Source organism: Cibotium barometz, chromosome 15 (assembly GCF_041138505.1).
Source record: "Cibotium barometz isolate CiBa-2024 chromosome 15, ASM4113850v1, whole genome shotgun sequence".
Taxonomy (NCBI): Eukaryota; Viridiplantae; Streptophyta; class Polypodiopsida; order Cyatheales; family Cibotiaceae; genus Cibotium; species Cibotium barometz.
Genome location: NC_141060.1, coordinates 60055167 through 60070367, shown reverse-complemented (window position 1 = coordinate 60070367; position 15201 = coordinate 60055167). Strand labels below are relative to the sequence as shown.

The following is a 15201-nucleotide window of genomic DNA, read 5'->3' as shown; positions in this document are numbered from 1 at the left end:
GGCCGAAAACTGTCCCATAGGCTCTTCCAAAAATCTGAGAGAAATCGTTGTGAGAGGCCCCGTGTGCCAATCTACTGCTGCTGCTGGGGTGCCCTCAACTTCGGGCATCTGAATTTTGTGGCCTAGCCGCAACATGTATGCAAAAAAAGGGGTATCCAGAGTCTCCTCACGATCACAATCAACAGGATCATGCCAAGTCCACTCCCCAGGTCCCATTGGAGGTGCGTGAGGGGCCGGCTCTCCCAAATCCATAACCGCCAGAGTCTCTCCCTCTCCCTGGCCACCTTAGCCAGCGGGGGGTCTATGTGCCACTCATGTAGAGTCAGTAGAAGCATTAGGGTTTGCATCAGAAAGCACTTTGCATCTTGCATAATATGCATTCATATGCTTGTGCATCATTTAGAACATCCCAGAAGCCTTAGGGAGTTTACTAGGATTTATCTAGTATTTTTCCCATATTTTATGGTATTTATTTAGCATTTAATGTCATTTATAAATATAAACTTTATTAAATAAATGACCAACCAACTTGACCAGCCCTAGTTAGTATAAATAGGCTTGCATAGGGCTTAGACATTCATTCAGTCTTCAGTGTGCTAAGAGCTTTCCTAGTCCTAGGAGTACCCTTGCCTTCAGCCCTAGACTAGTCTCATCCAGCCCTTGGAGTACTTGAGTTTTGCTTCAGCCAGCCCTGGTTCTCCAACGCAGCAGTTCAATAGTCCCTACAACCATAGGCGCAGCCATACAGCACATCCAAAACAGCAAGCACCTCTGCGTTCTGCATAGAACACAGCCGCCTGTAGTTCAGTCCTCTATAGCCCTGTGTTTACAGATCTACAGCAGCCCAGCCCTGCGTTTACACCTGCGTTTACAGTCCCACAGCAGCCCTACCAGTCTGCTTTTCAGTCCAGCATCAGTCCTACACCAGCATTCAGCCCTACAGACCTGCGTTTGCAGATTCCCAGCAGTTTCAGCCTTGATTCATCAGTCTACTTCAGTATCCAGCATTCAGTGCATCATCCAGGCATACACCAGTCATCTGGTAAAGGTATTCTATCATTCATAAGCATTTACAGCATTCTAACATAGCTTAGAACAATCCACCGCCTTCTTTCTCAGCCTCAGGTGTGCAGTCCTTCCTCATGCCCTTGGGAAGAGTGCATAGGCTCGAGATCAGTTCATTGAGCTGTTTCTACAGCTGTGTACAGTTCAGCCAGGCTTCCGATCCTCCGAGATCTTGCGTTTGGCTTATCTACAGTCCACAGTCATTCTCTCTAAAGTAATAAAGCAAATACTATCTCGTTATTGGGATAGGGGGCCCTTCAGTGGGTAATTTGGGACCCAATCTGGTGTACAGTTCTCGTCTCTCTTTAAAGTTTGAAGTATTAAAGTGGATTGCTAAACTCACAAAACTCAGGATACAGAAGACGGTGTGAGCATTTGTGTGACAAGATCTTCCAATACAAAGACTTCTGCTGCATATCACACACGCCTAGCCACTGTGGGGGGTCGGATTTGGGATAGGGGTCAGCCACTCCTAGGGAATAGCAGAGTCCATGTCGAGGCTAAGTCTGTCTCTACCTCTCGGATCCCAGCCAGGCCTCTCTCCTAGGCCTCTGTCTGTGTGCAAGCCATTCTCCAAGGGACCTGGCAGGTCCTATGCTCGACACTCCTCATGATACATGAGGTCGGGTCCCCAACATATGGCCATTGGGTAAACGGATCAAGGGGTTCAGATCAGGGGCTGCCGAAGACGCTCCTTCGAGGCTACCGGAGCTGATTGCCTAAGGGCTAGCATGAGGTGATCCCAAGCTCGGAGTAGACCGGCTACAAATATGTCCTCAAAAGCTGGGCTAAATCCGCGGGCCCGCATCTTTGTGAAGATCAATCTGGTGCTCTGTGGCCAGGGGCCCCCTAGGCTCGAAGTATGGGCTAAAATTTGGGCCAAGAGGAAGTCCTTCCAAGGCTCACCACCTGGAAGGAGTCCTCTAACAATCAACTTGCACAACAGGGCGCAGCTTTGAATGGCGGGGTCAATGACGCCTAGGCCCCCTCTGCGTTGCGGCTAAATGATCAATTTCCAGGCCACCTTGGCTCGGGTAGGCCTTCCATCACTGCTGGTCCACAAGAAGTTCTGGATCAACCCGCTGTACCTGATCAATGCATGCTCGGGAGAAGGCCCAACAAGAAGTATTGTACCACACAGTGGCAAGAAGGACTTGGATTGCCACCACCACTTGACTAGCTAAGGAGAGCCTCGCAAAACTCCAGTACAAAAGCTTCTTCCGAATGCTCAAAAGAAGATGGACGAGCTACTGCTCCAAGGAGATATCGATGCGCACCTTGCATCCCAAATAGAGGACTGGAGTGCCCCTCGGGATCCACTGGTAAGCCTCAACTGGGCGCCAAGTTGGAGCGGGTGTAGAGCCTACTTGTGCCAGTTGATCTGTGCTCGGATAGGTGTCACTATTTGGGCATTCTCTGCGCTTCAGGCCTATGGACGAGTTCTGTAGGATGGACTGGCATCTTATGGTTGGGGACTTATGTCTACACCGAGAGCCAGTAGGCTGGATATATGGGTTGGGATTGTGTATCTGCGCCCAAATCCAGAGTGTGGTACCACGGACTACAAGCTAAATGAATAGGGAGACTGTTCAATGCATCCTTGCATAACATGTTTGCAAGTTAAAAATCCTGTCTTTGCATGAACTATTTGATTGCATGCAAGATTTGTTTGTGTAGTTCACATGTAGGGGACGCCCTCTTGTGAACTACACAAACAAATCTTGCATGCAATCAAATAGTTCATGCAAAGACAGGATTTTTAACTTGCAAACATGTTATGCAAGGATGCATTGAACAGTCTCCCTATTCATTTAGCTTGTAGTCCGTGGTACCACACTCTGGATTTGGGCGCAGATACACAATCCCAACCCATATATCCAGCCTACTGGCTCTCGGTGTAGACATAAGTCCCCAACCATAAGATGCCAGTCCATCCTACAGAACTCGTCCATAGGCCTGAAGCGCAGAGAATGCCCAAATAGTGACATCAAAAATGGCGGGTGGGGAAAACACCCGTCAGATCGCTCAGCAGCCTTCACCACCGGCGGAATGAGCACGGCGGGACGGTCATCAAGGCGCAGGGCGGAGGGCGGGGACACCCAGCAGCCCTGGCAAGTTATTCACGCTCTGGCGGCTGAGCCTCCTTTCGTCTTCCGGGCTGTGCGACTTGTCAGAGCAGGAATGCTCAGGCAAGATGTACGACTATACTTGAACAGATCCGCAGGGCGGAGGGCGGGGACACCCAGCAGCCCTGGCAAGTTATTCACGCTCTGGCGGCTGAGCCTCCTTTCGTCTTCCGGGCTGTGCGACTTGTCAGAGCAGGAATGCTCAGGCAAGATGTACGACTATACTTGAACAGATCCTGTTCAAGTATAGTCGTACATCTTGCCTGAGCATTCCTGCTCTGACAAGTCGCACAGCCCGGAAGACGAAAGGAGGCTCAGCCGCCAGAGCGTGAATAACTTGCCAGGGCTGCTGGGTGTCCCCGCCCTCCGCCCTGCGCCTTGATGACCGTCCCGCCGTGCTCATTCCGCCGGTGGTGAAGGCTGCTGAGCGATCTGACGGGTGTTTTCCCCACCCGCCATTTTTGATGTCACTATTTGGGCATTCTCTGCGCTTCAGGCCTATGGACGAGTTCTGTAGGATGGACTGGCATCTTATGGTTGGGGACTTATGTCTACACCGAGAGCCAGTAGGCTGGATATATGGGTTGGGATTGTGTATCTGCGCCCAAATCCAGAGTGTGGTACCACGGACTACAAGCTAAATGAATAGGGAGACTGTTCAATGCATCCTTGCATAACATGTTTGCAATTTAAAAATCCTGTCTTTGCATGAACTATTTTGCATACTCCTGGCAAGAAAAATGTGGTAGCAGATGCATTGTCCAGAAAACCATATGTGGCTGCAATTTCGGTTGCTTCTCATCAAGACTTGTCTACTATGCGAGAAATGTACCATTTGAATGCTGATTTTTCAGATTTATGGGCTGATTTAATGACTGGTCATACACATGCTTCTTATGTGGTCAAAGATGGTTATATCATGAAGGATAACTGCTTATGTGTGGTTTCAAACATGAGACAAAAAGTTTTGGATGAATGTCATGCACCACCTTATGCAGGGCATAGAGGGATACTCCCTACTACTCAAATGATTGAGAGATACTTCTTTTGGCCAGGTATGAGGAAAGATATAGAAGCCTATGTACGTGCATGTGTCACCTGCCAAAAGGTAAAATTTGATAGGCAAAAGACTCCTGGTTTGCTTCAGCCTTTGCCTATTCCGGACCAGCCATGGGAAAGCATTGCAATGGATTTTATTATGGATTTGCCCCGCACCCCAAATGGCAATGATGCAATATGGACAATTGTGGACAGGTTTAGTAAACAAGCACATTTTCTACCTGTCAAAAAGACCATAAAACCAGAACATATGGTCAAAATTTTTGTGTCACAGGTATTTAAACACCATGGTATGCCCAAATCAATTGTGGGAGACAGGGATCCCCGAACAACAAGCCTCTTTTGGAGAGCTCTTTTTGATAACATGGGCACAAAGCTGAATTTTTCTTCAGCTTATCATCCTCAAACGGATGGACAAAGTGAAGCTGCAAATTCAGCTGTGTTGGATTTGCTTAAATGCTATGTGACAGATCAGAAATCTTCTTGGGAAAAGTATCTACCGCTTGTAGAATTTGCATACAATAATACGGTACATGCTTCTACAGGCAAGGCCCCATTTGAGATCATTTATGGCAAAGTGGTATTGCCACCTATCTTACGCACAAAAGATGAGATATTTGCTGCTGATGACTTTGTCAGGGACCTTGATATTGCCTTTTCACAAGTTCGGACAGCCATTGCACGCTCTCAAGCAAAGCATAAGAAAGCTGCCGACAAGCATAGAAGGCAATTGGACATTAAAGAGAATGACTTGGTATTGCTAAAATTTGAGAAAGCTAGACTCAGGAAGAGGTCTGGCAAGGAGAGAGCATGCCCAAAACTCTCTACCAGGTATTATGGACCCTTCAAGGTGATCAAGAAGATCAATGATGTGGCTTTTCGACTTGCTTTACCGGATCATTGGAAGATTCATAATGCATTCCATGTGAGCCTCTTGCACAAATATGTGGGACCGGAACCTTTGGAACCGGTTATGGAAGATCCACCAGAGGTGGAAGAGCTGGAAGAGGTATTGCAGCCAGAGCAAATTGTGTTTCATAAGGAGCGAAAGTTTGCAGGTGCCAAACTCCAGAGGCGCTACCTTGTGAAATTCAAGAACTATTCTCCTATGGATGCAAAATGGATGGATGAAACATACTTCCAGGAGTATCCGCAGCTCCTTCAAGCATATTTGGAAGCATTTCAGTTGCGGTCAACTGTTTAGAAGCAGGGGAGGATGTCACTATTTGGGCATTCTCTGCGCTTCAGGCCTATGGACGAGTTCTGTAGGATGGACTGGCATCTTATGGTTGGGGACTTATGTCTACACCGAGAGCCAGTAGGCTGGATATATGGGTTGGGATTGTGTATCTGCGCCCAAATCCAGAGTGTGGTACCACGGACTACAAGCTAAATGAATAGGGAGACTGTTCAATGCATCCTTGCATAACATGTTTGCAAGTTAAAAATCCTGTCTTTGCATGAACTATTTGATTGCATGCAAGATTTGTTTGTGTAGTTCACATGTAGGGGACGCCCTCTTGTGAACCGTGCGAGTGAAACTGTATTCTGACCTCGTTTGTGGGCTATAGACAGGTGGTAAGTACACCACTTTACTCTTTTATGAGTTAAAGCAATGTATTCTTTGTTTTGCAGGTCCACACTTTAATAAGTGTGTCCGCCCAAGTTATAAGTGAGATTGGGCGTCCACACTTCATTAAAGCTCGGGCGGACAAACTATAAGTAAGAATAGACTAGAATTCCCTTCCGGTCGGCTAGGCGAGTGTCCAGGCACCCTTCCCACTAAATTTGTGTGGAAAAGGGATGGTTATGGACTGGGTGGCAGTATGAGGACCTGCCACCATGCTATTACTCATTTTGAAAATTACCTCTCTCTACACTCTCTCTCTAGAAATAGGCGCCCCCCTTCAAGAGAGCCTATTTTTGTTATTCTCTCTAACTTTTTGCTTGGTGAGGGTGCTGATTTTCATTCCCTCTTGCTCCCAACTCCAATGGAAAGCTTGAAGATTCTTCCTTTCACAGTTAAGCCTCCAGTTGCTCACCTTTTCACTCTATCTCTCTCTTCTAAATGAATATGGAGTCTCCTAACCATTCTACCGCCCCCAAATTCTGCTGAAACCCTAATTTTCAGAAACCCTAATTCTGCAGAAACCCTAATTTCAGAAACCCTAATTTTGGAGGAAACCATACCAAGCTGTGCCCCTTACTCATAGGCATCTAAAGAGCCCAAAATGCCCAATTTTGGACTCATATAACCTGCTTAAAACCCTAAAAATCAGAAACCCTAATTTCAGCCGGAAGTGGAAAACGGTCACTTTCAAGCTGTAGTTCGTCCGCACGGAGGTGGAGCTCGACATTGATCGTCCAATACTTGGTAAGAGCATTTTGCAAGCAATTTTCAATTTGAGATTCGAATGCTTTGTCAATATGGTCTCCTATGTCTCGGTCCTGGCACACACATGTGTATGTGTATGGATGCCAGTGGAGCATAGCTGCGTTTGACAAGCTTCAAGGAATCAAGGAACGAAACTACTCTCAAGTGAAGCTATGGATTCCATCGTCTACGACAAATTTGTTTGCAATGCTGTTTTCATGATCATGGATGCACTTGAACAGTTTGGCATGTGAATGCCCGTGAGGCTTGTAACAGTTTTCCTTGATAATAAAACCTATTACAAGGGGGGTCGGCCCTTTCCGGCCCTAGTGCAGTGTGCAAAAATAAAATTCAGCTTCTTACTCTATTGTGTTGCGCCATTTAAAATTGTTTAATTATGTTAATAGCTTAAGTGTTTGCCAAGATTGTGCTCAACCCCGACCGGGGGAATCTCAATAGGTATTCTGCTGTGTCATCGGCAAACTCTAAGGCCAGCAACTCCTCTTGAGTAAAGAGGGGGAGACGCAATCCGTGGAGCCCCATCTCCCGAGCTGAGAGAAAATTGCTCATGGCCTCGGCAACGAATAGAAAAAGGTAAGGTGCAAGTGGACAGCCTTGCCGACCAAGCGAGAAAGGGGAAATGTGTCACCTCGGGCTTCCTGAATGAGAACCTAACTGTGAGAGGTGAGTAAAGTCCTAAAACACCACGGATCCACTTCACTAGGAACCCCATCCGGTACATCGTACCCTCCAAAAAGCTCTGGTCAACTCTATCATAAGCTTTCTCAAAGTCTTAGAGGAGCACAATGAGGTCTTGCTACCACATCGCGGTTGAAGCTCTCGCCTCCTAGAAAGTGAAGATGATGTCCAGAATGCTCCGATCCTGGACGAGTGTCATAGATCAAGTTAGGGAGGAGGAAAGGCTGAATTCTCCGGCTGATGGCCTTGGCCAAGATCTTGTAGGCAGTCCCAAGGAGGGTGATGGGTCTCCACTGCCGGATCTCCAATCTGTCACCACCACCCTCCTTAGGAATCAAGTGTATCAAACCCTCTGAAAGTCTCTCTAGCATGGCACCTGTGATCATAATCTCATTGAAGGCCATGAGATCCCAATGGTGAAGAAAGAAGGAAACTGGAAGCCCGTCCGCCCCCAGGCATTTTCCCCTAGGGATAGCCGGCAATGCCTCCGCTAGCTCCTCTGCTATGAAGGGAGTCAATAAGAAGGTCCGGAGAGCGGGGGGAGACCCTCTCGTGCATTTGATACTGGCTGTCCCACTGTGGGACAGCCATGCATATACATTTTAATTGTAATGGGCAAGGAAGGGATATGACTTGAGGCACTGTCTTCGGCGAGGCAATACATATGCGAAGGCATGGAATCCCGACTGCCTGTGCGAGGGATGAAGTGGCAGTGGGGGGTATTCCATCACTCTCCCAATGGCTCCACCAATCACTAGGAGAAGAGGAAGGTATTCCTTCCCGAGGACTTGGAAGCAATCTAATCACGGGAAACGCCAGCCACAGTGGGTCGAATGTGGGGTTGAAGCCATATTGCCATCTCGCAAAGAAGGCTTGGGCCATAAGCAATGCTATGGGGCTTAGTTGTATGACTCGATTTGACGGTGCTGGCCGGCCAGTCAAACTCAACCTGGTAGTAGCTGCGCCCCAAAGGATGAATGTCTGCGATCTTTGTAGGCCCTCCAAGAAGGCTAGCCTGAAGAAGATCTCGGAGTTGTCCGCGGGCAGGGCCTCTACCGACAATTTTGCATACCAGAGTGGAGGCCTCTAAGATGCAATTGTTGTAGCAAGGAGCTGGAGATCTGCTTCAAAGAAAGATAAGCAAGGAACAACGGCCTCGGTTGGGGATGACGGAGCGGCTGCCATGGAGTCCTCCGGAGGGGTGAAGACTAGAAGGGGCCTCGGTTGGGGATGACGGAGCGGCTGCCATGGAGTCCTCCGGAGGGGTGAAGACTAGAAGGGGCCGAGGCTTGCCAAAAGAGAAAAACCCAAGAACAAAGAATCTACCTGACGGAGTGGAGGGAAAAGGGAAGAAGGAAACCGCGCCCGCGCGGGGGCGGGGGGGGGGTGGGGGGTGGTTGCGAAGAGTGTAGAGGGAGGCGTAGAGGGGAAGGAGGGGCGGGGGGGGGGGGTGTAGGCGGGAGAAAGTGGGGTGCAAGTGGGGAGAGGGGGGGAGAGAAAAACAAGAAAGCTCAGGTAGGGGGGGGGGTGCAGAAGAAATGGGGCTGCGAAGGGCTCAGGCTCAGGCGGAGGGGCAGCAGCATATTCGACGGACCAGCTCGCAGCTCAACACAATCTTTTATTATCTCTCTCTCTTCTCTCCATCTCTTCTTTGCGTTTTGCACCAGGATGTTCATGTTTAGGGCTCCAGGATGTGAGGTATTAAAGATCATGACCTTGGTTCTCCCAAGATTAACTGAGAGGCCTCGCTGTAAACAGAACTGTAATGCATCTAAGTGTTTCTGGAGTCCCTCCACTGAGTCAGAGAAAAGAACAATATCATCAGCATAGAGGAGGAAGTCCTTCTGAGCTACATCTTCAGTCTCCGGCATCTTGTCATCTCCTTCAATAAAAGGCTAGAGGCTGTCTCTCGTGAGACTAAATTTTAGTTTAGTCTTTCAAGTGTGGAAACTTTCCCCATCAAATTTCTTAATGAACATGTGGGTGGCCATGATGTGCTATGAATCTGGGAAGGTCTTAGCAGAGGAGAGTTTTCAATGCAAGTGTCTAATCCTTACATAGAAAGAGGCTCCCAAAAGTCAGGGTTTCCATACATGGGGTTTCAGAAATGAGGGTGTAGCAGGCTGTAGCAACCCTCTAATGCTATGTTTGCACACTCAATTGTGATTTTTAATGAAGTAATTAAGATTAATTACTCAATCAAGCTTGATTTATAGAAAAAAATAAAAAAGCCTCAAATTGACTTTCCTGATTGTGTTGATTTGCTGCAGATGCAGAATTTTCTGATTTGTTGAACCTTCTTTGTTTTGCTTCTAATGATGATGTTCTCTATGGTAGTAGTCAACAAAACATCCTTGGCTGCATAAGTTGTAGATGCAAAAGGGCCCGTGATATGCTTGATTCTTTGTTGGTGAAGAACTATTGCTGTGGAGCAATGTTGAGCATAGGCTTGGCTTAGCATAAGCTAAGCTTATGAAGGGGGATTAAGACCACACTCAGCACGTGGCATTTTAACCTTATAGCATAAGGTTATTAAAACCTTGGACGGCAGCTTATGTGGACACAATCAATGAGTGTTGCCATGTAACAGAGATTGACGGCACGTACAAATGAATGGATGATAGGCTGGGCTGCGTAGCAGATGATGGAAGGGAGAGGTAGGAGAACCTGGCTTTGATACCAATAGAAGAAAATCAGGCTAAGGTGACTATGGCATGTAACGAGAGAGAGAGAGAAAGAAAGAAAGAAAGAAAGAAAGATTTTATTAATGTCTTCCAAAAGACCGAACTCGGCCTATGAGACAAATCGGAGTACCTGTATGGGGTATCCTCTGTCATCCCAACAAAATGAAAAAGTACTGAATAAAAAAGCTGAATCTGGGTGTGCAGGGGATGGAGCTCTATTACTAGGAGAATGCAAAGCTATATGCATGGAGTATACAATCATGATATGCAACCTAGCTATCTCCATCCTGTACCATACTGGGGGTATAAAATGGTATACATCAGTGAAGGGGGTGTCCACAGCTCCCTAAAGAACATGCCTGGGTGTGCTCTGAAGCGAGCCAGTCGCTCCGCACCCTCTCTGTGAAACTGAGCTCTGATCTCTGTCATCTCTCTCTAGTATAGGCGTGGTGTCCGAAAGCCAGGTGTCCTCTGTCTCCTACGGGCTCTAAGTGTCTCTGCTCTCTGGAGAGTAATTCCCTGCCGTGTAGGGGCTGGGAGGGGTGTGGATCTCTGAAAAAATGTAGTAATCTGTGTCTGTCGCCCCCCCTCTGGAGCTGTCTGAGCCTGTAATAATGTCTCTCTGTGGCGCTGTATGTCTAGAATGTATCTCCCCAGTATGCGCTGGTCTGCTGTCTCAAAGATCTGGCGTAGGGAATGTGGCTCTCTGAATAAAATGGGATATCTCTCTCTGATGGCTGTATATGCTCTGCATCTGCATACATAATGCTCCTCACTCTCCACCTCCTCTCTGCACAATCTGCATACCCTCTCCTCTCGGGGGATCCGTGCTGCTCTGCCAGTCTCAATCTCCAATCGGTGTGATGAAACTCTGAGCTGACCCATAGCCACTCGGGAGCCGTGTGGTAAAAAGCCCTCCATGTATCTAGGCCTCTCTATAAATCCATCATCAGTGATACTCATGAAGTGATCTCTGTAGTATAGCATCTTCGGTGGAAGAGGCTGTGTAGGCGATATCCATGTCTCTCGTGTATAGAGCTGCCATAGATCCTGTCTCAATACTCTGTTCCTCTCACTATGAGAGAGACGGATATGTGGTGCATCCCTGTCATACTGGAATGGTGGTAGATGATCCATGTCTAGGCCATGCTGTGAGAACCAATGTGTGACCTGTGCATACCATGATCCTCTGTCTCCTGCCTCAGCCAGCTGTCTAGATGCCTGAAAAGCTCTGTATGATAATCTGTCCTGTGGCATCTCTCTGAATCTGTCTAGCAGGCATATAGTCTGAAATATGGCCTCTACCATCATAGGAGGCGCAGCAAACTCTGCTCGGATAATGTCATGAGGTACTGACGGTTTGCTGCGTATCATGCGTGCCATCATGAGGGCCTGTGGTCTCTCTATCTGTGTCCACCAATGGGTAGCAAGGCCTGGCGCCCATACTGCTGCTCCATACATCAATGCCGGTGTGACTAATGTGTCAAATAGCCACCCCTTCGTCCGGGGCTCCTGAAAATGCGCCTGGTGGCACTGTCTCTCTAGCATAGCCAATGCTGCATATCCCCGTGTCAATCTAGCTCTGGCTGCTGAACCCATGGTAAAGCGTGTGGCTGCTGCAGAGAAGGTAACCCCTAGGTACACGTATGATGTCACCACCTCCACCTGGCATCCTGCGAGAGTGAATGTCAGCTGACTCCTGCCCTGTCTCGATGTATGAAAGACCATAACCTTGGTTTTCCCAAGGTTCACAGTAAGACCCCTCTGTGTGCAGAAATCATGGAGTGCATGTAGATGCTGCTGTAGACCACCTGGGGACTCAGACACTAATACAATATCATCAGCATAGAGCATAATATGTATTGAGGTACCTGCTGCTAAATCAACTCCATCTCCGCCTCCCCGTGTAATGAAGTCAGCCACCTCATCAATGTATAACCCAAATAGCGTGGGGGAAAATGGGCATCCTTGCTTCACACCAATGGTGCTAGCAATAGTCTCGGACATACCTCCTGGACATCTGACTCGCCCAAAAACCTGCTCATATAATGCATAGATGCCCCATGTCATATCTGCTGGTATGCCAAGAGACTGCAGGCGCTGAAAGAGTCGGTCAAATGCCTTGCGGAAATCCACAAAGCAGCAATAGAGCTTTCTCTTCCTCACTCTAGCCTGATCAATCATACATCTCAAAGTGAATACATGGTCAGTGGTAGAGAAAGCTCTCCTGAAGCCTGCCTGCCCTGATGAGCGTAAACCTGCTCGCTCAGCATATAAGCTAAGCTCCTGCTCCAGCACTGCACCATAGAGTTTGGCCAGCACGTGGCCAACCATAACCGTCCTGTAGTTGCTCGGATCAAGCATATCCCCTGTTTTGTGAATCGGCACAATGGTGTGCATCGTCCACTCCGCAGGCAAACCCTCTGCTAGTGCCCTGTTAAACAGGTGTGTAAGAAAAGGAGCTAAAGAATCTACTGCATATGTGAGATGCTCACCCTGCAGGCCCATATGGTCGGCGGCCCGTCCATGCTGTAGGCGGCGGATAGCTTCCTATACCATCGAGTGGGTAAAGAAGCTAGTTGTGGTAGGTCGAGGCTCCTGTGGCTGAGGTATAGGTGGCTGCTGTGGGGCATGGTATAGACCCTCTGCATATGTGTGCCATGTCTGTGGGTCTGCAATAGGTGTCGGGGTCCGGGGCTCTCTGAAGTGCCGCCATGAGACAGGGCTATCTCTACTCATGAAGAAATGAAAGATCTCTAGCTCCTGTATCTCTGCGAAGGCCCGCCTTTTGCGGCGAGTAAGTCTCCTCATCTCTCTCCTCGACTCCTGCTCTGTGATGGCTCCCAAGGCTCTCTGTATGCGGAGTCGTGAGTATAGGGCTCTGCACTCGTCATCATACCATCTGTTCTGGGGCATAGTCCCAGGTCTCGCAGGCTCTCCTGAGTGTACACGATGTGGGAAGCTCTGTAATGCAGCCGTGTGTAGGAGTGATGCGAGCTGGGCTGTAATGGTATCCATAGATGCCAGGGGATCCATGAGTAGGAGCCCATCCTCTACTCTGCCAGTGTATATGTCTGCCATGTCATGTGTGAAGTAGATGGTAGTGTGTGGCGTCGGTATGTGGGGGGCTGGTGATACTGGTGATCCGGCTAGTGAAAATGCCAAGTATGTATGATCTGCCCCAATAGGACGAGGTGGAATGGAGAATGAGGTGACAAGCTGTGATGCCTCCAAAGACCCCATAATGTAGTCTACCACCGTGCCTCCGGTCCGTGTATGACCCCCATGTGGGAAGCATGTCAGCCCTCCTGATCCCGGCCACTGTAGCATCCCGTTATAAATAACGAGACGATGCCTGGCTCCCAACTCTAGTAAGTGGTCCCCATAATGTCCTCTGTCTGGTCCAGTGTCCTCTGATGCCCGACTAGCCCCTATCTCCTCTGGATCCACAGGGTGGAGGATCTCCATGTCATCATAGTCATACACCTCACACTGTCTGCTCTGTGTGTGGGCATTGAAGTCGCCCGTAAGAAATACTTCCCCTAGTGTAGAATAATGCATAATCTCCTCTGACAGACAAGTGTATGGCGAGGCTCCTATCTCCTCCTCCTGTGGCATGTCCTCTGTAATGACATAGGAGGATCCTGATGGAGAAAAGTAACATAGAGCTATGTATATAACCCTGTCCTGTGAGAGCTGTAAGCTGATCCACATGTATCTGGCCTCTGGATCCTATGCTACCACTCTCAGTCTCCCCTGTAGCTCCCGTCTGAATAGGACTGCTACTCCCCCCGACCCTCTCGAGGTACCCTGGCGTGTGGTCCTCCTGTATGCTGACTCCCACTGGAATCCCTCTACTCGAGGTAGCCCTCTCTCTGGGCTCTGATGTGTCTCTGTTAGAAGTATGATGTCTCTCCCCACCATAACATGCTCCAGTCGTCCAGGCTGCACCCATAGTGAACCATTACAGTTCCATACTGCTATGTGTATCTCTGTCAGTGGCCTGGTCTGTGTCCCATAGGCCCCAAACCGCTAATCCATGGGCCGGCCATCAATGATGACCCGACCATCTCGATAACAACATGACTGAAGCACTAGACAAAATGATAGAAATGCGTAGATGATTAACATTGAGAATGGTGCCATTAAATAGGCCAGTACAAGAATCTTCTTAGGTGCTAATACAGTTTACTTTTTGCTAATGAGAGGATTAGTTGCCCATGATTCTCTCCACCTCCTAAATTAGCTCTTGATTTATGCAAAGGTAGATGCTCTTTGACTTTTAACCTTTTTACTTTATGCTTTTATCTAGTCTCTTTTACAAGAGTGGGTTCACGTACCTTTGTACGTTGTACTTGGATAAGGCTTCTTCTCCAACATGGGCTCCATCTCTTCATCTACTTCTACCTCAGCTAGAGTAGCTCATCCGAAAGCTTGCCTATCCTGAGGCTCTGCATCCCTTCTCTCTACGAATGAAGTGAGCTCTTCCTCTAGTACTGATCCATAGAGTTTGGCCAATGTGTGGCCAATCATGATCGTCTTGTAGTTATTAGGATCAAGTGGATCTCCAGGTTTGAGGATGGGGATGATGATCTTAGCGGACCAAGAGGGTGGAAATCCTTTACAAAGGGCTCTATTGAACATGTAGGCTAGTAGGGCACCAGGTATCATCGGCATGTGAGATGTACTCGCGGCAGTGTGTCCCTCATGATCCTAGACTCACCCATTACATATTCTACGAATGGCCTTGAGGACCATGCCCTTTGTGAAGAAGGTGGAGGTGGTGGGGCAGGGATCTGGTGGTGGGGCTAGAGGTGGTTGATGGGGGATATGATAGGAGGGAGCGTGCATAGGAGTGCCATGTGTCCAAGCAGGTGATAGGTGTGGGGAGCGATGTTCTCGGAGTTTCCTCCAAGCCTCTTTGCAGTTCGGCCCTAAGAAAAGTCGGTATAACTCATCCTCTTTCCGAGCGTAGAACTCCCGTTTCTTTCATTGGGTGAGCGCTTGAGAAATCTCCATTGCGCTTGGCGCTTTGTGATTTGCCAAATCCATACCTCATGCTTAAGACGCGAGCGTGTGGCTCAACATTCGTCACCATACCAACAGTTCTGGGGCATGGAACCGCAAGGTGGCTTGGCAGTAGACCACCGCACGTAGATGAAAGAAGTGGTAGATGTGTGGAGTATGGTCGTGA

At 48.5% G+C, this 15201-nt stretch overlaps 1 protein-coding gene and 2 non-coding genes across 4 annotated transcripts in view; 2 read left to right on the top strand and 1 right to left on the bottom strand.

Annotated features, from left to right (window-relative positions):
* Positions 1-15201, top strand: part of LOC147631503 (pentatricopeptide repeat-containing protein At3g16610-like) — a 52597-nt gene that overhangs the window by 8304 nt on the left and 29092 nt on the right. The window lies entirely within an intron of this gene.
* Positions 3077-3445, bottom strand: LOC147631505 (small nucleolar RNA U3). The gene has a single exon (XR_015267596.1). It is a non-coding gene; the product is annotated as a small nucleolar RNA U3 (small nucleolar RNA).
* On the top strand, positions 3407-3633 carry LOC147631504 (small nucleolar RNA U3). Its single transcript, XR_015267597.1, has one exon. It is a non-coding gene; the product is annotated as a small nucleolar RNA U3 (small nucleolar RNA).